The sequence below is a fragment of the Triticum aestivum genome, chromosome 6A, assembly GCF_018294505.1.
Source record: "Triticum aestivum cultivar Chinese Spring chromosome 6A, IWGSC CS RefSeq v2.1, whole genome shotgun sequence".
In the NCBI taxonomy this organism is placed as follows: Eukaryota; Viridiplantae; Streptophyta; class Magnoliopsida; order Poales; family Poaceae; genus Triticum; species Triticum aestivum.
The window spans coordinates 229,049,187-229,070,950 of NC_057809.1; positions in this window are offsets into that span (position 1 = coordinate 229,049,187).

Below are 21,764 nucleotides of genomic sequence, written 5' to 3' on the forward strand. Positions count from 1 at the left end.
TCGAGCCCGAACTTTTGGTATCATTTTCACTATGGTTTGACATACTGGCAGTGACCATTTTGCCCTTGCCCCTAATCAGCCCCCTTCAAGAGTGAACCCTTTCCGGCGATTCTTTCCGCACTTCTCCCCGGAGCCTTCTTCAACCCCAGGCAAGCCACAACCACCATTTGCATGATAGCCATGCAGAAGCATTGGTTTTAAACTTGAATCTTTAATAACTGCCTGTTCGTTTTGCTACTGCTATCGGTATTTCGGTGATGCTTATGGATTGGTGTTTACCGTCATGCTATGTTTTCTTGCACTCTGTTGTTATGTTCTTCATGCAAGTATTACTTTAATATTGGCAATGTTTGGTAGTAGTACATGTTGGTGATGGTCTTTGGTGCATGACTATCGTCTGTTCCGAGTACCGCCGTTATGCATGTGTCTTTGCATCCAGTTGGTTAAATGCTTGCATGGTAGTTTATCGTTATGTTATTGCATGGTATTTTCTATTGATGCTAGTGGTCATGTTATGCTATGAGTAATGTTCTAGTTGTGATTTTTATGCTCGTTAGTATGCCATGCTCATCTGGATAAATGGTTAAATGTTGTTGGTATGCTCGTTCATTGTGATGCACCTCCATGCTTATTTTGATACCATATTCATGCATTGTAGTTGCATCATGTTATTTTATCATGGCTCAGCATATTACATTCAAGTTTAACCGGATTAAATTGAACTTGAACAACTTTTGGCTGAGTCATGGCGCCACCATATTGATCTAACCAGTGCAACCACGCTTACCCTATGGGGGGGTCCTAACTGGGTCTATTGTCATGCCTCTCACCGGTGCCTCCCGTGAGGGAAGGTTATGCGCGGGCGCTACCCTGATCAGGTAGGACAGCATAAGCCTTGTGTGCCCGTTGTTGAGTATGGATCCTTGTCCCTGTTTGGGACCGTTTTCCCATGACAATGGCCGTTGGTGCCTTTGGTAGGCACGGGGCCACCCAGGACTTAGCCCAAAGGGGAGTTGGTCGGAGTGGCCGGGAGGGTGTCATGGTCGTAGGACGGTTTTGTCGGAACGCTTTGGTCCACCCGAATGGGAGTGTGAGGCCAGGGTTCCGTGGTGTGGGTAAAGTGTGCTAACCTCTGCAGAGTGTGTGTGTTAAATATATCGATAGCCGCACCCGTGGATAAGGGCCCAGTTCGTAGTTGGTCACACTATGGGTCAACAGTAATAATAATAATTTTCTTAATAACAACCCTGGTTCGATGATGAAAGAAGTTGGTTGATATTTATGTGATCGTGAGAGGATCACTATAGTATCGTGAATGCCAACTTGTTGGATATTTGTGGTGTTATGCGAGAGTCAAGGGTAAAGGTTAAGCTCCTTGTCGTCATAAATGATTACTACGGTATTGTTAATACCAAGCTTGATTGCATCCTAAGATGATCGTGTGATGTCTGTGATGGTAAGTTTGTGCAGGTGATGGTTACTATGTATCCCGAGCATAGTAAGTTGGTGCATGATAGTTTCATCATGGTGCATGCTAGTATTATCATGTTCATATGTTTATGCCATGCTTGTATTGTTCTAGCTGTATCATCGTGTTCATGCTATGATTGATCTGATAATATCATGTTAAACCTGGTTAACCTGTAAATTGCCATGCTATTGTTTGTCTTGATTGCTTTGGTTGCTATGAGCTTGCAAGTACATTCATTGTACTCACCTGGTGTGTCATGCCAGTTTGCAGGTCATGCCAGATATGATTGCTTGTTTGCCGTGGATCCCTTGTTTGCGCGCTATGATAAGCGTTCGAGCCAGAGTCCATGCGGAGTGGAGTTCATCACCGTCGTCGCTGTTCTGCTGCTAGTAGTCATTCCACTGCGTCGAGTTGTTTTGCTGCTTGCATAGAGCAACCGTGGTAGGCGTAGTGTCGCCGTGCTTATATAATCCCCTTGTACCACATATAGATTATAATAAAGAGCTGGTTTGTTATAGACTAAGCAGTGCCATATTGTAGAAGACTTCTCCTTGATCTCTGGGCTGGAATACAAGGCATTCCGGTTTCTCTGAGCTGGGGTGCCACACCGTGGTCGTGGACGGATCTCTTCGGGGTCCGGTGCCGCTCCGGGCGTCCGAGGCGGCGTCCCTCCTCCTTGTGGAAATCGCTTGGGGCGTGGCTGTCCCATCGACGAGGGGAGGTGCGCTATGGTCGCCAGGCCTCCCTGACCATGCTTCCACTCGGCGGAGGTGCTGCCGGAGTTCGTTGTGTGGTCGGAGAACCTGGGCGGCACCTGGCCCCAGCTTTCGTGCTTCTTTGCCGGCGAGCTGGCTGCTTCGGGGCCCGACAGCCTCTAGCTGCAGGTGGACGGTTGTTGTAGCAAGGCTTCGTGAGTCGCGGTGGAGATCTTCACCACGGGCAATGTATCACTGGCCGGCGGCTGGCAGATGTTTTCCTGCGCGCACGGCCTGGGCAGGCGGTGCGCCCTCCACTTCAAGTATGATGGTGTAGCGACCCTCTTCGTGAGGGTGTTCGGGTAAGACGGTCGCCGTGCTGGATGCTGCCCTAAAGATGACGACGACGGTGGCAAGGTGCTTGGCCTTGGTGATGGCTGCGACGAGCACGAGGGCGACCTTCCCCTCAGCGGCGACCGCGGTTCGCCCAGCTATGGCAGCTCCTCCTCCAGCGAAAGCTCCAGCAGCGGCGGCTACGACTAGCCGCCACGTCATCGGGCCTGCTTCGAGGATGGTGGCGGGTCATCCCGCCGTCGTGCCCTGTTGAAGCACGAGGAAGGCTCTGGCTAAGTCCGGGGCCGACCCTCGTGAGTAGCCGCATTGTAGGAGCCGCTTTTTCTTGTCCTCTCCTTCCCTTTCCCCTGCATTGTCAGAAACGAGTTCGGGGCCCTGCGAGGGCGTGTAATGAACCGTGGTGCTTATGTTGCTTTTATGGTGTGTTTATTGTTTCCGGGTTGTGTTGTGAGATCTATGCCTTATATGGGTGTAGAGGGGGTAACCTAGCTCGATGCGTCTAGGGAAGCTTTGACCTCATGATGGTGCACGTCTCTGGGTACCTGGTGGGGCTTCCCCGCTCTTGATTTGGGTGACATCGCGAAGCTGCAAAAATTCGTTAAGAAATCCATAGCCTTTCTTGCGCAAAGCCTCAGGTACGGGATGGTTATGGCCAAATGCAACGCGTCGCCGTACCCGTGGGGCACGGACTAAAAAAGGGGGATGCACCGATCACAAGCTCAGACGAGGACGCCTCATGGAGACCAGGGAACTGTGCCCGTGCATACTGCCTATCTAGCCCCCCTTGCAGGGCATGCGAGGGAGAGCACTGGGCAACTGCTGCCCTCCCTGGCAAAGAAACAAAGGATCACGGGACGAATCATAAAGAAGAGGGGATTCAACCAAACCAATGAGAAACGCCAGAACTCCAAATTTCATTGAAGGCAAAAGGGCAAGCCAACTCCAGAAAGCAAATGAATTGCCGCGTCCGACACCTAGTCTAGTCTTCTCATCGGCGCGGAGCTAAGTGCTGCCACTAGGATGTGGGAGGGAGCTCCCGAGGCCCGAGGGCGGCACTCCCGAGACTCCGGGGCGTATACAAGCCCACTCATTATTACGTGAGAGTGTCACTATCGGTGTCAAAACCAGCGGATCTCGGGTAGTGGGTCCCGAACTATGCGTCTGAGGTTGATGGTAATAGGAGACAAGGAACACAATGTTTACCCAGGTTCGGGCCCTCTCGATGGAGATAAAACCCTACGTCTTGCTAGATTAATATTGATGAGTATGGGGGTTACAAGAGTTGATCTACCACGAGATCGTAATGGCTAAAACCCTAGAAGTCCAGCGTATCTAATTATGATTGTTCTGTGTCTCTATGTACTAAACCCTCTGGTTTATATAGACACCGGAGGGGACCAGGGTTGTACAAAGTCGGTTATAGAAAAATGAATCTTCATATTGGGATGCCAAGCTTGCCTTCCACGCCAAGGAAAGTACCATCCGGACACGGGTGGGAGTCTTCGGTCTTGCATCTTCACAGTCCATCAGTCCGGCCTACGTACCACAGTCCGAACGCCCGAGGACCCCCTAATCCAGGACTCCCTCAATAGCCCCTGAACCAGGCTTGAATGATGAGGTGTCTGGCACGTAAATTTTCTTCGTCGTTGCAAGGCGGGCTCCTTCTCCAAACACTCCAACACATTCTTCGGACGCAACGAGCATATCCAGCTCTACGAAACAAATACCACACACCACCACAGAGGAAACAATATTTTGCGAGTCCAATTTGCTGACAATTTTTCTATGATGTGATATCACGTCACCACCTGGTTATTATATCGAACCGTTTTTTTCTTCGCTCGCCGTTCCACATTCCAAGATGCGGTTTCATTGGCACGTCTTGCCGAAGCAGAGATCGTGTCCCCTTATTGTGGGATCCTCATCAACACGGGCGTGGGGATTCCAACTGTGCGGTTGGCATGATTCCTTAAGAGTAGGCAGGTTTCAAGGTCGAGGAGGAGGTGTTTGATATTTATTACCTTTATAAAGGGACTAGGGCCCACCTGGCTTCTTTATGACAACCCTTTCCTCATCCTCTCCAACCTCGAGCTCCAGCACACAAGGTTTCGATTGTTTCAAGCTTCTCAGCAATGGCAGGCCCCAATCCTCAAGGTCGGTGGGTGCCTTCCTCCGTCACAGAGGAGGACATCGTGAAGCTCCGGGTAGCCAGATACCTGACCGCAGAAATCCCCCACAGGCTTCCTGCTCAAGGGCAGGTTATTCCTACTCCCAAGTCCAGTGAGAGGGTCGTATTCATCTCCCACTTCCTCTGAGGGCTAGGGTTTGCCCTCCACCCTTTCGTTCGAGGGATTATGTTCTATTATGGGCTGGATTTTCACGATCTGACTCCGAACTACTTCCTTCATATCTCGGCGTTCATCATCACGTGCGAAGCTTTCCTCCATATTCCCCCACACTTCGGCTTATGGCTTAAGACTTTTAATGTGAAGCCGAAAGTAGTTGACGTGGGACAAGCAGAATGCGGTGGTGCTATAGTGGGCAAACTTATCAACGGTCCCTGGCTAAAAGGATCCTTCACATAATCTTCCGACTTATGGCAACGGGAATGGTTATACATCACTGAACCTCGTGGCACCAAGTGGGCGGCTATACCTGCGTTCCAATCTGGCCCTCCAATTCAACTCACATCGTGGGTTAATAAGGGGTTCGACAAGGGATCAACCAATGAAGTGCAGACTCTACAGAGCCCCATCTGGAGTCTCCTTGAGAAGAACACCGAACTCATCGACGTGATTCAAGTAATGCTAGTCCGTCGGGTCCTCCCGTGCCAAAGACGGCCCCTCCATTTGTGGGAGTTTAATCCAGAAGGACCACGAACCCTTCAGCACTTCCTCGGTGCGACGCATAGAGGAATGTGGAAGTTATTTTTCGAGAAACGAAAATGGTGGCCGAACACTACAAAGGACATCGGCCTCGACTGCAACCATCCGGATACCTCGGTAAGCACTCGATTCTTGAACACAGCTTGGACACGCATCTCATGATAAGGTACTGAGAAAACCATCTTCTTCCAGGGCTGGATAAAGAAGGTGGAGTGAATCAGGTGTTCGGCTCCTGTTCCCAAAGACTAAGCTAGTCCCATACTAGCAAGGATGCTGGTCCCGGCGCCGTACCAGGTGCCGGTGGAAGAGGAGAATGAGAAGAGCGGGGGAGCCAAAGGCGGCTTGCATCCTGGAGGCAAACCACACACTGTGTATGGGGTGACTAGGGCTCCCGCTTCCGAAGAAAAAAAGGAAGGATAAGCTGACATCCCTTCCTCCTATGGTAAGAAAAGGGTTGCCTCCGAGAGTTGGGTGGTAAGGGCTCCTAAGCGGGGCAAAACGCTCCTGTCGGGCGGTTCAGGCTCAGAAGGTGTTGTTGTCGCACAATCCCTTCGTAAGGACAAGCCTCCAGCCGAATTGTAAGTGAACAAAGATATTTTAAACATACCCCGTTCCTTTTCTCTTTGCAAAGGTAACATCTAGAATAGGCGTTTTGTAGTCTGGCACACAGTCTTCCTCAACAATCCTCCTCCTCGGGGGACCTTTTACTCGAGATCATGGAAAGAGAAACACCTCCACAAGCTTCCTCGCCCAACAAGGCGGACGAGTCGAGGTGTCGTCCCGGAAGGTCACTCCCGATCGGGGGATAATAGAGCCAATGCCCCAAGGTGAAACTTCGGTCACCCAGAGTCTGAAGTGTGCGGTCCCTACAAGGGTTAACAATAAAGGCTCCAGACTATCCGGTTTACAGCCGGAGACGACCCTAGGGTTGAGTAAACATAACCTATCGAAGGGAGTCTGTACTGCCACAGTTCCTTCCAGGAATACGAATGCGCCGGATACACTGATGGACATGTTACGGTGTTCGTCAATCTCAGATGATCATCATACCTTGATGGGTACGATGGTTGAGAGGATTCTCTCTGCGAAAAGTGGATTGAATGAAGCACTCATGAGCCTACTAAGAGGCTTTGATGTATGTAATGTTAAATTTTCGATTGTGCTTTATACGCAAAAATGCACCTGTGTATAGGTAGTAGCCCCCGAGACTCTAGTTGGCGCCCAAAGGTAGGCAATCAGAGGATCGAAAAAGATGTCCTCAGGTAATAATCTAATGACTCGAACCACAGGCTGTTACCTCCATGACGACTGCCCACACTACGGAGGTAGAAGGTCTGGAGCATAAGCTTGATGTGGTGGATAACGACATCGTGCTTATTAATAGGCGACTTGACGAGGCGCAAGGTATGTGTTAGAATATGTATAGTAACACAGACACGAATCTAGAATTATGTTCTGAGACATGCGTATCTGCAGATGGTGCTGCCGCGGTTGAGACTCTTCGGGCTGAACTTGCCCGAGCCAAGGAGCAACCTGGATGTGTAATGTGGCTGCCCAGAAGGCAGCTGATGTGTTAGAAGCCGGACAGGCCGCACAACGCCAGTGTGAGGAGAGAATGGCCACTATGGCGCGCGAGCTGAAGGAAGCCACTGTCCGGTGCAAATTCCTCGAGAAGGATTACAAGGCCAAAGATACCGATCTTGACAAGGCATTATAAGAGGCAAGAGAAGCATGATCTGAGTCTAGAGCAGCTCGGGAAGAGATCCGGCAAGCTGGGGAGGTAGCGGTCGGTAAGCCTTTCTTATTACAGACTAAGTTTGGTGATCCGAAGTATGCCCCTCTTAGTCAAATGTGGAGCTCCCCAGGCACCTTTCTGGACTTGCCGAAGAGTGCCTTCGATGCTGCGTAGTTTTATGAAGCATAGGAAGGGCAAGCAATGGCGAAGCTTTTTTGGTCACAATCCGGCATGCCGAAGAGCCCACTGTTACTGACCGAACATATGGCCCAGTGGGCCGAGCTCCACAAAATATCCAGCTCTGCCATGAAGGACATCCTAGTCCGGCTGTGGGCAACTGAGCCAATTCCGAAGAGTTATTTTGGTTTGGTACAACGACTAAGTGATGCGGTCCCGCGTATCGACATTATTAGCCCGTCCACGTGCATTGGAGTTGCACGGATGGCCCTTGCCCGTGTGAAGACGTACTGGGCGAAGATGAAGGCCACCGCTGTTGCAGCAAAAAGTCGACCCGAGGGAAAGGAGCATCACACGCCAGAGTATTATTTTGAGGATGTCTTAGAGGGTGCCCGCTTGATAGAGGGTCGGTGCTCGAAAGAGATGATCTTCAAGTGAAATGTATTGAGATTGTAAAAACAATATTATTATAATTTATGATTATGCCCAGAAGTTGTGGCTCCTCCTGTGCGGCCTGCTACCTCTTGAGCACTGCGTTGGATTTCCCCGAAGAGGATAGGATGATGCAGCAAAGTAGCGTAAGTATTTCCCTCAGTTTTTGAGAACCAAGGTATCAATCTAGTAGGAGGCTACGCGCGAGTCCCTCGTACCTACACAAAAACAATAGCTCAACACAACCAACGCGCTTAGGGGTTGTCAATCCCTTCACGGTTACTTACGAAAGTGAGATCTGATAGAGATGATAAATAATATTTTTGGTATTTTTGGTATAGAGATGCAAAGTAAAAAGTAAAAGGCAAAGTAAAAAAGCAAAGCAATAATAAAGTGATGGAGATTAATATGATGAGAAAGAGACCCGGGGGCCATAGGTTTCACTAGTGGCTTCTCTCAAGAGCATAAGTATTCTACATTGGGTGAACAAATTACTGTTGAGCAATTGACAGAATTGAGCATAGTTATGAGAATATCTAGGTATGATCATGTATATAGGCATCACGTCCGAGACAAGTAGACCGACTCCTGCCTGCATCTACTACTATTACTCCACTCATCGACCGCTATCCAGCATGCATCTAGAGTATTAAGTTAAAAACAGAGTAACGCCTTAAGCAACATGACATGATGTAGAGGGATAGTTTCATGCAATATGATAAAAAAACCCATCTTGTTATCCTCGAAGGCAACGATACAATACGTGCCTTGCTGCCCCTTCTATCACTGGGAAAGGACACCGCAAGATCGAACCCAAAGCTAAGCACTTCTCCCATGGCAAGAACAACCAACCTAGTAGGCCAAACCAAACTAATAATTCGAAGAGACTTGCAAACATAACCAATCATACATAAGAGAATTTAGAGAAGATTCAAATATTATTCATAGATAGACTTGATCATAAACCCACAATTCATCGATCTCAACAAACACACTGCAAAAAGAAGATTACATCGAATAGATCTGCACGAGAGAGGGGGAGAACATTGTATTGAGATCCGAATAGAGAGAGAAAAGCCATCTAGCTACTAACTATGGACCCGTATGTCTGAAGTAAACTACTCACACTTCATAGGAGGGGCTTGGATGATGATGTAGAAGCCCTCCATGATCGATGCCCCCTCCGGTGGAGCTCCGGAAGAGGCCCCAAGAAGAGATCTCGTGGATACAGAAAGTTGCGGTGGTGGAATTAGGTTTTTGGCTCCATATCTGATCGTTTGGGGTGCGTGGATATATATAGGAGGAAGAAGTACGTCGGTGGAGCAACAGGGGGCCCACGAGGGTGGGGGGCGCGCCTGGTAGGGTAGGGCGCGCCCCCTACCTCGTAGCCTCCTGTTACGTGCCTTGATGTAGGGTCCAAGTCTCCTGAGTTGTATTCGGTGAGAAAATCACGTTCCCGAAGGTTTCATTGCGTTTGGACTCCGTTTGATATTCCTTTTCTTCGAAACCCTAAAACAGGCAAAGAACAGCAATTCTGGGCTGGGCCTCCGGTTAGTAGGTTAGTCCCAAAAATAATATAAAAGTGGATAATAAAGCCCAATAATGTCCAAAACAATAGATAATATAGCATGGAGAAATCAAAAATTATAGATACGTTGGAGACGTATCACGACCATTTTTGTATAATCTGAAAGTTTTCCAGTCGTCAGCATCAACCCCCTCGCATAAAATACGGGGGTGTTCGGAAAAGCATTTGATCACTCTTGATCCAACGTCTTGGTCTGTGAAGGAGGTGTCAATGCGGCGAACTAGGCAACCGGACTATAGGGCTTTAGTACTTTCACTTAGCAATAGGAGTTTGACGGTGGGTCTACAATATAGCCCCTAGTATGTATGCAGTCATCCGACTAGGGTGCGTTACATGAGTGACTAGAAGAACGGTCCTTCGTGCAATACGGGAGGAATCGCGAAAGATTCTAATAAGTCATCGAGTGATTGACCAGCTCTGACCGCATCACGATAGTCAGTTTTCGGCTTTCTCTACTGAGGTGCTCATCCGGATAAACCGGGACACAATCGCAGTAGTTCTCCCTTTACTACCCTAGCCGATATAGCGAAACGTAAGGTAGTAAGCGCAGGAGCCGGGCAACCCAACTATTGACCAAATACATGATTTGGAGCTGATGCATATAAGTCCAAACTCGCGATGCCTAAGTGTGCTATAAAGCTGTTCGTACTTGTCGGCAATTCATTTGTTCCCATATCGAGCCCCTGGCAACCCGTGCCGAGGTGTGAGTGTGAAACAACCGGAGAAATTCAGCTTTTTTAGGATAAAGCGAATACTGGGTATGGATTATGCTCACTGGGATGCGATTGATATGTCAATTGCCATTTTACAAATAATAATGCCACGACCCAGTCTATTTGACATACGGGTGGTCGGAGGCTGATGGAGAAGGCATTTACAGGCTCAAAATAGAGAGTACGGTCTACAAAATTATTTGGACCTCCTGTCGCATGTCTACGCCGCCTTGCCTTGGTTTAATGATTCCTTTGACAGGAACAACCTTGGGGTAAGTGTATGAAGCCGAACTCTGTAAGAGTCTATGAGATGACCAATATTTTGCGTCACTGTGATAAGATAAAATGGAATAGTTAGAAATGAAAAGGAGGAAATGGGAGTGCTTGTAGGCTTGCCCATATCGTGCCTTCGCCGGTGGCCAGGGTACATTAAGTGCATAGTTATGCATGCGCGGTATAAACTTCGCGTGATTGTGAGGCGAACGACGGAGGCTGGAATACTAATCCTGCTCCGAGACAGTTTGGTTCCATTTAATGGGAACCGGCGGCTTAATGGCCGATGAATTGTGCAGCTTGATGAGGCCGCTTTGTGCTTCGGCTGTAATGGCTGAAGTGCAATCCCCTGTACGGCAGGAGTGCCCCGTATTTCCATTTATTGTTATGATGCCACGCGGACCGGGCATTTTATGTTTTGCGAGGGCGTAGAGTACGACCTCATTGAGTTGAGCAAAAGTGGTATGCCCCATTACCGCGTGGTAGTTACTGTGGAACGGGGCAATATCGAAGGTCAAGCCCTCGCTTCAGAAGTTGTTTGGCGAATCAAAAATGACTTCCAGTGTGACGGAGCTCATGCAGTGAGCTTCTACGCCGGGTACTGCTCCCTTGAGGATTGTTGCAGTGGGTTTGACTCTAGAAGGATCAATGCCCATTTTGTCCATAGTGTATTGGTACAGTAGATTAAGGCTACTGCCGCCGTCCATAAGGACTTTCGTGAGATGGAACCCATCCATAACTGGATCAATGATCAGAGCTGCCGATCCGTCGGGACTGGTATGTCTAATTTTTGGGGGAACCCGCTCTGTGGCGTATGCGTCCCGTAGTGCACGCCTGTGCTCCCATGTAGGGGTGTGCGTCGCATATATCATATTTACGGTTTTCACTCCGGGGGGGGTGGAATTGCTTTTGAACCCCGGTGTTCGGCTGGCGAGTCTCTTCATCATCGCTGTCACTAGGCAGCCCCTTCCCCTTGTGTTCGGCTTTTAGCTTGGCATCTTGTTTGAAGACCCAGCATCTTCTGTTAGTATGAGTAGCTGGTTTATCGGGGGTGCCATGAACCTGGCAGGCCTGATCCAATATCTTATCGAGGTTGGATGGTCCGTCTCTATTTGCCTTGGATGGCTTTTTCCGTTGACCGGGCTTAAAGCCGCTGAATCCAGCGTTAACTGCTGTGTCTTGCGTTATTTAATCGTTATTACAACGCTTGTGTTTATTGCGTCATGGCTTTCCGTTGCCGTCTCGGACTTCGGAAGTGCCCGGGTCGCTAGCGCTGTTGCTCCAACGAGCGAGCCAGCTATCTTCTCCCGCACAAAAGCGGGTCATTAGAGCGGTGAGGGCTGCCATAGATTTTGGTTTTTCTTGACCGAGGTGGCAAGTAAGCCATTCGTCCCAGACGATGTGTTTGAAGGCCGCGAGGGCTTCGGCGTCCGGGAAATCGACAATTTGGTTCTTTTTAATTAAGAACCTAGTCTAGAGTTTTCTGGATGACTCTCCAGGCTTCTGGATGGTGTGACTTAAGTCATCGACATCTGGTGGACGGACATATGTACCTTGGAAGTTATCATGAAAGGCGTCTTCCAGGTCTTCCCAGCTGCCAACGGAGTTCTCCGGAAGGCTTTTTAACCAATGTCGGGCTGGTCCCTTTAGTTTTGCTGGTAGATATTTAATGGCATGGAGATCATCTCCACGAGCCATGTGGATATGGAGAAGAAAGTCCTCAATCCATACCGCGGGATCTATTGTTCAATCGTATGATTCGATGTTTATGGGTTTAAACCCTTCTGGGAATTCTTGGTCCATTACTTCGTCAGTGAAGCAAAGTGGGTGAGCGGCGCCTCTGTATCGGGCCATGTCGCGACGTAGCTCGGATAGAGTCCGTCTGCGGTTCTCGGCCCAGGAGTGAGTATGGCTATTGCGTTCGGCTAGATAGTCGTTATCGCGTGTCGGGGCACGTCCCCGTGATCCAGAGATTGATCTGTTCTGACCTCCTCTACTGTCCGAGTCCTGCCATAGGTCATATGTATGTTCCTGAGCTGTATTGTGTTCGGCCTGAGTGCTGGTCGGTCAGCCGCATTGCCCAGTGATGGTATGGGCTCTAGCGCCTCGTCATCGACCTAAGGTAGTAGTTTGTGCTTCGGGTAACTTTTGGCTAGGCGCTTAGGGCCGTATTCTTCGGCTGCCAGGACATCGGTCCATTTATCATTGAGTAGATCTTGGTCAGCTTGAAGCTGCTGTTGTTTCTTTTTCAGGCTCCTTGCAGTGGCTATTAGCTGGCGTTTGAAGCGCTCCTTCTCGAGAGGTTACTCAGGCACGATAAAATCCTCGGTGCCGAGGCTCGCCTCATCCTTGGAGAGTGGAAGGTAATTACAGTGCTCCTGTTCAACTTATTCATGCGTGGCCAGTTCATCAGGGCTAACTTTCCCGTCTTCCCGTTCAACTTGTTCGGAAGTTGCATCAACGGGGTCTGCATTGTCTTTGGAACCGTCTGGAGTGTTATCTTCTCCTATGCCGGTGTGCTGTCTTTGATGCGGCGTGATTTAGAGCGGCGCTGCTGACGCCGGCGCTTTGGTTGTATCTCGAGAGGTTTATACTCAACTGGATCTTCCTTGTCCTCGCCGCTATTCTCTGTTAGTGCAGCCACCATGTATAAGTCACACGAGGAAGTGACCGTCCAGTGTCCGGTAAACGGCGGGTTTTGGGCCTCTTCTTCTACGGCATTGTCGTCCATACCATCGACGTCATCGGAGCCATAATCGAGCATGTCAGTTAAGTCTTCGACAGTGGCTATTAAGTGGGTGGGGGATCGGAAGCGAAATTCGTCATCAGCCTCCAGTTCGAACCGGATATAATTCGGTCGTGAGTCCCACGCTAAGGAGAGTGTTTTTAATGAGTTTAGCACATCGCCTAAAGCCATGTGCCGGAAGATGTCCGCGGGGCTGAATTCGACGATCGACGCCCGGTTAAGCTTGTCGTGCACGGACGCACATGCTTCGGAACCTGTAGCCGAAAGCGTGTCCGAGGTTCTAGCAACACAGATCTTACTTGAAGTTGGGTCTGTGTGCGGCTCCAACACCGCTGAGTCTGCAGCCCCTGTGGCGGGGTTGGGCCTCCCGTCCTCAGATGGAATGACCTGCTCCGGATCTAGAGCTGAAGCATTTGCAGGTTCTATCTCCTAGGTGTAGTTCAATGATAGGGTTAGGCCATGTACATCATGGTGAGAGGGAGCGGCTACTGCCGCGGTCTCGAATCCGTCGAAGATCAAGTCTCCGCGGATATCCGCGACGTAGTTCAAACTTCCAAATCTAACCTGATGGCCAGGGGCATAGCTATTGATCTGCTCTAGATGGCCATGCGAGCTGGCCCACAGTGCAAAGCCGCCGAACAAGAAGATCAGTCCGGGGAGGAAGGTTTCTCCCTGGACAATGTTGTTGTGGATGATTGATGGGGCCATCGAACCTCTTGGCGACGGCACAGCGGAACTCTCAATGAAAGCACCAATGTTGGTGTCAAAACCGGTGGATCTCGGGTAGGGGGTCCCGAACTATGCGTCTGAGGTTGATGGTAACTAGAGACAGGGAACACAATGTTTACCGAGGTTCAGGCCCTCTCGATGGAGGTAAAACCCTACGTCCTGCTTGATTAATATTGATGAGTATGGGGTTACAAAGAGTTGATCTACCACGAGATCGTAATGGCTAAAACCCTAGAAATCTAGCCTATCTGATTATGATTGTTCTGTGTCTCTATGGACTAAACCCTCCAGTTTATATAGACACCAGAGGGGACCAGGGTTGTACAAAGTCGGTTACAGAAAAAGGAATCTTCATATTGGGATGCCAAGCTTGCCTTCCACGCCAAGGAAAGTCCCATCCAGACACGGGTGGGAGTCTTCGGTCTTGCATCTTCACAGTCCATCAGTCCGGCCTACGTACCACAGTCCGGATACCCGAGGACCCCCTAAGGACTCCCTCAGTCATGAGCCAAGACCTTCAGAGGCACTGGGCCTTGCTTCATGGGCAGAACTTCCGGAGATGCTGGATGTTCCCGGTGTTCTGGATGGGGATCCCGTCCTGCGTCTCCAGGCACGCGGCGCAAGGCCTGGAGACGCAGGCGATCCTAAATGGGACATCCCACATGGGCAAGAGCATGTGCGGCCCTTCCCTAGAGAGCACCCGCCTCAGGACGAGATCACCCACCTCGAGCGTCCTGGAGCGGATGCTGCGATAGTAGTACCATCACAACGCTTGCTGGTATCTTGCTGCTCGGAGCGAGGCTTCACGGCGGCCTTCCTCCCCCATCACAAGGTCCATCCCCCGCATGGCGTCCTGCTGCGTCTCATCAAATGCCAAGACCCATGTGTTGCGATGCCTGAACTCGTGAGGGAGAACCGCTTCTACTCCGTAGATGAGGAAGAAAGGGGTCTCGCCTGTTGGTTTCATGGCGGTGGTGCGGATGGACCACAACACGGAATGGAGCTCGTCGTGCCAGCCCCTGCCACAGGCCTCAAGCTTCTTCTTGAAGGTCCTGGTCTTGAGGCCCCTCAGGACCTCTATGTTGGCGCATTCGGCTTGGTCATTGCTCCTGGGGTGTGCCACCGAAGCATAGCAGATCTGCATTCCAAGGTTAGCACAATATGTCCTGAAGTGATTGGTAGTGAACTGTGAACCGTTGTCGGTGATGATGCGGTTAGGGACCCTGAACTGGCTTAGGAGGCCCTTGATGAACTTAACTATGGACCCGGCCGGGATGGTGTGGATGGCTTCCACCTCTGCCCATTTGGTGAACTTGTCGATGGCGATGTAGAGGTAGCGGTAGCCCCTAGGCGCTCGAGGGAACGGGCCTAGGATGTCCAGCCCCAGACCGCAAATGGCCATGAGAGAGGGATGGTCTGGAGTCCCTGAGCTGGCTGATGGATCTGCTTGGTGTGGAATTGGCAGGCCTCGAAAGACTTTACCAGCTCGGTCACGTTGTTGAGTGCCGTGGGCTAGTAGAACCCGCTGCGGAACACCTTGCCGACCAGGGTACACGAAGAGGAGTGATGCCCGCAGTCTCCACCATGTATGTCAGCCAGCAGCTTGCTCCCCTGCTCCCTGGAGATGCATCTCAAGGAAACATCATTTGGACATTTTCGGTACAGCTCACTCTCCTGGATGCAGTACTCCGTAGCCTGCCGGGCCACATGATCCACGTCTTCCTCCTTCTCCGGCAGAGTCCCATGCACGAGATGTGCCTTGAATTCCTTGGTCCAACACCCCTCCCGAGGCTCGAGCGCCAGGAGCAGACGCGGTCCTGAGGCGGGGATGCAAGCGGGGGCTCCCGAGGCTGGTGGCTGAGGGAGTTCTTCTCGAGGTGATGTAGTCTCCACGGCCGCAGGGGTCGATGAAGGCTTGAAGAGTTGCTCTTCGAAGACACCAAGTTCTTGGGGTAACCGCCTTGACACCCTCTTGGTGATTTCATCAGCCTCCTTGTTGGTGCCGCATGGGACGTGCTACAGTTCTAGGCCCAAGAATTGCTTCTCCATCTTACGCACCTATGCGAGGTATGCTTCCATGTGCTTGTCCCTTGGTTCATACACCTTGTTGGAGAAGTTGACGAGCACCTGGGAATCGCTCTTGATGGTGAGACGTTTCACTCCCAAGGCCGCTGCTGCCTTGAGACCGGCGGTCAACCCCTCGTACTCCCCAGTGTTGTTGGAAGCCTTCTCGCCCTGTTGGAAGCAGAGCTGTACGACGTAGTAGAGCTTATCTTGGGTGGGCGAGATGAGCACGGGTTCAGCGCCCGTGCCTTGGCGCGCAAAGGCGCCATTGAAGTACATGACCCAACCATCCGGTGCTTCACTTCCTGGCGAGAGAGACGGGCTGCTGCCATATTTAGGTTCTAGGAGGTCGATCCATTCGGCCACAAATTCGGCTAGGGCGGCCCCCTTGATGACCCTGGTTGTGCTGAACTCGAGCTGAAATGCCTGAAGTTTGATATTCCACTCAACGACCCTTCCCGCTGCATTAGGGCTCCGGAGCACCCTCTCTAGTGGGTAAGCTAAGACGACTTTGATCGGGTGGCCTTGGAAGTAATGGCGCAGCTTACGTGAGGCCACCAGGAGGGCGAGCAGAAGCTTATGTGGCATGGGGTATCGCGCCCTCGCATCCCGCAGCACCATGCCGACGAAGTACAGTGGGTGCTCAACAAGGGCGGCAGCGTCGATGGAGCCCGCATTTGCTGGAGGTCGGGGCGTCTCTTGAGGTGATGGGACCTCAAGAGCCTGGTCATCCATTGGGGCCTCTGCAGGCTCGAGGACACCGCCCTAACGGGCCTGATCATTTATTGACGTTATTGCATCCTCTACGATATCCTCCTGGTGCCGTATCGCCCTGACTGGAGGTGTGGCACGGCTCAGTGGGACCTTGGCCTGGTGCTCTTCCTGGACCGCCACTAGTGCCGCGCTGGCGGAGTAGGGAGTGGCGGCAAGGTAGAGCACCAGGGGCTCTAGAGGACGAGGCGCCACCATCACCGGAGGGCTAGCCAGGTATCTTGTGAGGTCTTGAAATGCCAGGTCGGCCTCCGGGGTCCACTCAAACGGGCCCTTTTTCTTCATCAGCTTGAAGAATGGTAAGGCGCCCTCCCCCAGCTTGGAGATGAAGCGCCCTAACAAGGTCACGCAGCCCGCAAACTTCTACATTTCCTTGAGAGTTTGCGGTGGGATCATGTCTTCTATCACCTTGACCTTCTCCGGGTTAGCCTCGATCCCCCTGTGGGACACAAGGAAGCCTAGCAGTTTGCCGGAGGGTACACCGAACACGCACTTCTCCGGGTTGAGCCGTAGGTCCACCTGGAGTAGGCTTGCGAAGGTCTCCTCCAGATCCAGAATCAAAGTTCTTGCCTCCTGAAATTTTACCACGATATCGTCGACATAGGCTTCAATGTTTCTCCCGAGTTGCTGACCTAGGGCGATGTGCATCAGCCGTTGGAAGGTCGCACCTGTGTTGCGCAGCCCGAACGACATGCAAGTGTAGCAGTACACCCCGCATGGGGTCAGGAAGACCGTCTTCTCCACATCCTCCAATACCATCTTGTGGCACCCCGGCTTAGAGAAAACTGGAACGCCCCACATTCCAGCCCAGAGATTGAGGAGAAGTCTTCTGGAATATAGCACTGCTTAGCCTAGAATAAACCAGCTTACTATTATTACATGAATATGAATACAAGGTCTCTGATATTACAATAAATAACATCAGCACGGCGACACTACGCCATCCTTAGTTGCTCTATGCAAGCAGCGGAAAAACTCGAAGCAGCGGAAAAACTACTGGCAGCGGAACAATGACGACAATGGTGAACTCCACTCCGCAGGGACTCTGGCTGGAGCGCTTATCCTAGCTCGCAAACACAGGAACAAAACCAAACAAGCAAGCAATCCAGGCACGACCTGCAAGCCGGCATGACACGCGAGGTCAGTACATTGAATGTACTTGCAAGCTCACAATAACCAGACGCATTCAAGACAAACAACAGCATGGCAATTACAGGTTAAGCAGGAATCATCATGAAATCATCAGGATAACATAACATTAACAACATGAACATAATACTGCTAGAACAATATGATCATGGCAATAACATATAAATCTGATGATACTAGCATGCAACATGATGCCACTACATGCACCATTTATTCAGCTCGGGTTACCTCGTAACCATCAGCTACATCACTTACCAACCTCGGACATTACACGATCATCTCAGGATCAAATCAAGCTTGGTATAAACAATACCGTAGTAATCATCAAATGTCCACAAGGAGCTTGATCTTTACCCATGATTCTCGCGCAACATCATGCATATCCAACAACTCGGTATCCTCGATACCACGGTGATCATTCCGGCGATCACAACCATGACCAACACTTGGTCTCAAACCGTGATCCTTCTGGCGATCACAACCAACTTATCTCCTCATCGAGTCGTGGTTGTTATATAGCACATTATTATTATTACTGTTGACTCATAGTGTGACCGACATGAACTGGGCCCTTACCCACGGGCGCGGCTATCGATAGGTTTAGTATACACTCTGCAGAGGTTAGCACACTGTACCCACACTACGGAATCCATGGCCTCGCACTCCCATTCGGGTGGACCAACGGCGTTCCGACAAAACCGATCTACTACCATGACACTCTCCCGGCCACTCCGACCCACTCCCAACTGGGCTAGTCCTGGGTGGCCCCATGTCTACCAAAGACACAACGACCACCTTCATGGCCAAAACGTCCCTCACGGGGACCGGATCCATAACAACAACAACGGGCACACAAGGCTTATGTCCGCCTACCTGATCAGGGTAGGCCGCCCATAACCTACCCTAGTTGGAGGCACCGGCGAGAGGCACGACAATAGACCCAGTTAGGACCTTCCCATAAAGATAAGTGTGGTTGCACTGGTCAGTTCGATATGGTGGCACCATGACTCAGCCAACAGTTGTTCAAGTTCAATTTAATCCGGTTAAACTTGAATGGAATAAGCTGAGCCATTCTAAAATAACATGGTGCATTTACAAAGCATGAGCATGATATCAATATAAGCACGGGATGCAACATAACTATCCACCATATCAACTATGAATAATCTCCAACTGAACATGGCATAATGACGAGCATTAATATTACAAGTGCAACACTACTCATAGCATAACATGACCACTAGCATCAACCATAAATTCCATGCAAGAACTCATCAATAACATTACCTAGTAACACTTAACCAACTAATAGGAAAGGAACAACGCATATTAACAGTACTCGGTAACCGACGTTAGTCATGCACCGAAGAACATGACCAACCCAACATGTACTACTATCAAGCATGGCAATATGAAAGTACTACTAGCAACTAGCAGGGCATGATAACTAGGTGCATAACAACATAGCAAACATGTAAGCACTAACCCAGAAGCATTACCGAAACAACGATAACCCTATTTTAAACAAGCAATCGTTTGATAAATATTCAAGTTGAAAACCATGGCTACTGCATGACTATTATGCAAGTGGGTATTATGGCTTGCCTGGGGATGAAGAAGGCACCGGGGATAAGTGTGGTGAAGCTGCGGAAAGATTTGCTAGAAACAGTTCTCTCTCGGAGGGGATGTTTACGTGCAAGGGCAAAAAGCTCATTTTCACAGTGTCAAACCATAGTGAAAATGAAACCAACAGAACGGGTTTGACAAAACGAAGACGTGGGCTTTGGAATCACCTCATTTGGAGTTGTGGTTAAAAAGATATGAAGGGTTGAAGTTCAGGGACTTTTCTGCAAAAATATCATCACAAACAAGTCCCTGAGTAGATAAGACAGCGGCACAAAGTTAGAAATACGCTTTCTGATTAAGAAAACGCATTCTGGGCTGAAACAAAGAGGAAATACGCTTCCTCTAAAAGAAAACGTACTCAGGGGAAAGTACGCTTTCTTTACGCAAAAACATACTGGAGTGTTTTACGCCTCCACTTAAACACATGGCAGAGGCAGGGCAGGGGCTTGAGCAGCTGACGTGCGGGTCCCATGCGTGGGGCCCGTCACTTATCCAGGTCAGCATGGCGGGGCGGGGCTCTGGGTCGATGATGCGTGGGGCCCGCCAGATCCATCTCCCTCTCCTCACGCATGTATTCTTCATCCTCACTGCCTCCCCGATCAGAGACAGAGGAGAGTCAGGGGAGGGAACAGTGTCGGCGATGGGCCGACCGGCTCCGGCCACTTCCGGTCGAGACGAGGCCAGCGGACGGCACAGGCGGAGTGCCACTCCCGCCTGGAGCAGAAGTGGTGCCGGAGAGGGAGCGGGGCCACAACGACGGGAGGAGGCAGGGACGGAAGGCGGTGGCCATTCTCGAGGGACACAGCCCTGGAGCGGCTCCGGCAAGGAATGGAGGTGAGGGGAAGGGTCTCTGGTGTGTGGGGAAGCTCGTGGAGAGGTCAGGGAGTGGAGGGGTGGCTCGGGTGGCTCAGATTCGAGAGGAGACGCGAGGAGGCCATGGCGGCGATGGTGGACACAGAGAGCTCCTCGAGCTCATTTGAGAGGCTGGGCGGGACTGGAGGAGAGTTGTGAGGCTGGTGGTGAGCTCAGAGGCGCTCGGGGTGGGCCTATATAGCCATGGGGCGAGGTGTCACGCTGTCGTCGCCGCGGACGCGTGTGCGCGTGCATGAGCTCGGGGAAGGCGACGAGAGGGAACAGGAGGGAGATCTCACGGGGAAGAGGCGGCCAAGGGAGCGCAGGAGAGACGCGGCCGAACACCATTAAGGCGCGGTCGTCCATAGTGCGCCCGTGGGCGTTCGGCGGCGAGCATCGGTGGGCGTCGGTGAGGAAACACACGGAGGAGGAGAGGGGTCCAGGGGAACGGCGACGATGCGGGCCAGCTGTTGGACACGCTCACGCGCGCGAAGGCGACGAGAGGGAGAGGGTCCCGAACAAGAAGCCATTCTAGACGCGCCCACTGGTGCACACTTTGCCACAAGCGAAACCAAACGATGTCTGGGGGTTTGGCCTTCCTTGGTAGATTGTAACTGAGGTGGTAGATTGGTTAAAAGTGCTCTGGTTAAGTGGTAAACCACCTCTTAAGTTTACTGCAATAAACATGGATGAGAACTGCTGATCAACAGGAAAGAGTTTGGAAGCAATGGAGTTGTCTGGTAGGTCTAGGGTAAGGACTTTCACCCTGGTAACTTGGAGAGGATTAGGATCAAGATTTAATGTAGTTGCTTAACAACCACATAAAATGGCCCAGAAACTAGATTAGGATGATGCACTCTGATGAAGCATCAACTTGAGCGCAAATTGGGAAAGGCAGAGTCATTTGGTCCTATGAAGATTCTCAAAAAGTCTCATACTAATTGGCCTAGCCAAACTGGTACTTTCTTCACAAACATCTCCTCTGGAGAGAAACTTGCAAAAATTCTAGAGGAAAAATGGCTTGATGAACCATTCCCAAAATGGGTGGAAGTAGGCTATATGGATAATAGAAGACCTACAAAAATTGGCAGCCATAATGGAGCAAGATAAAATATACTTGCTTCACAAACTGAAATTTTGGACAGAATCAAAGAATAGAAGATGATCTCACATGGAGGCATGACATGAGCTCTACTTTGGTGGAGGGCTATGATATGATGATATGAGGGATCATGCAAAATGGCAACTTATTTGGATATGCCTAGCTTGCACCTCGTTCACAAAGTTTATTTCTGGATAGAAACTTTGGAAAATCATAATTAAATAATTACTAGACAAATGAGGTTGCATTTTGGCATGTGGCAATGATATGGATAGGAAAAGGTGTCAAAGGAGTTTGAGGTCAATTGGGAAAAGGAAAATAGCACTTGCTTCACAATGTGCCATTTAGGGCAGAATAGGAAATGAATTATTTGAGCATTATGATAAACATGACAAATGAAAT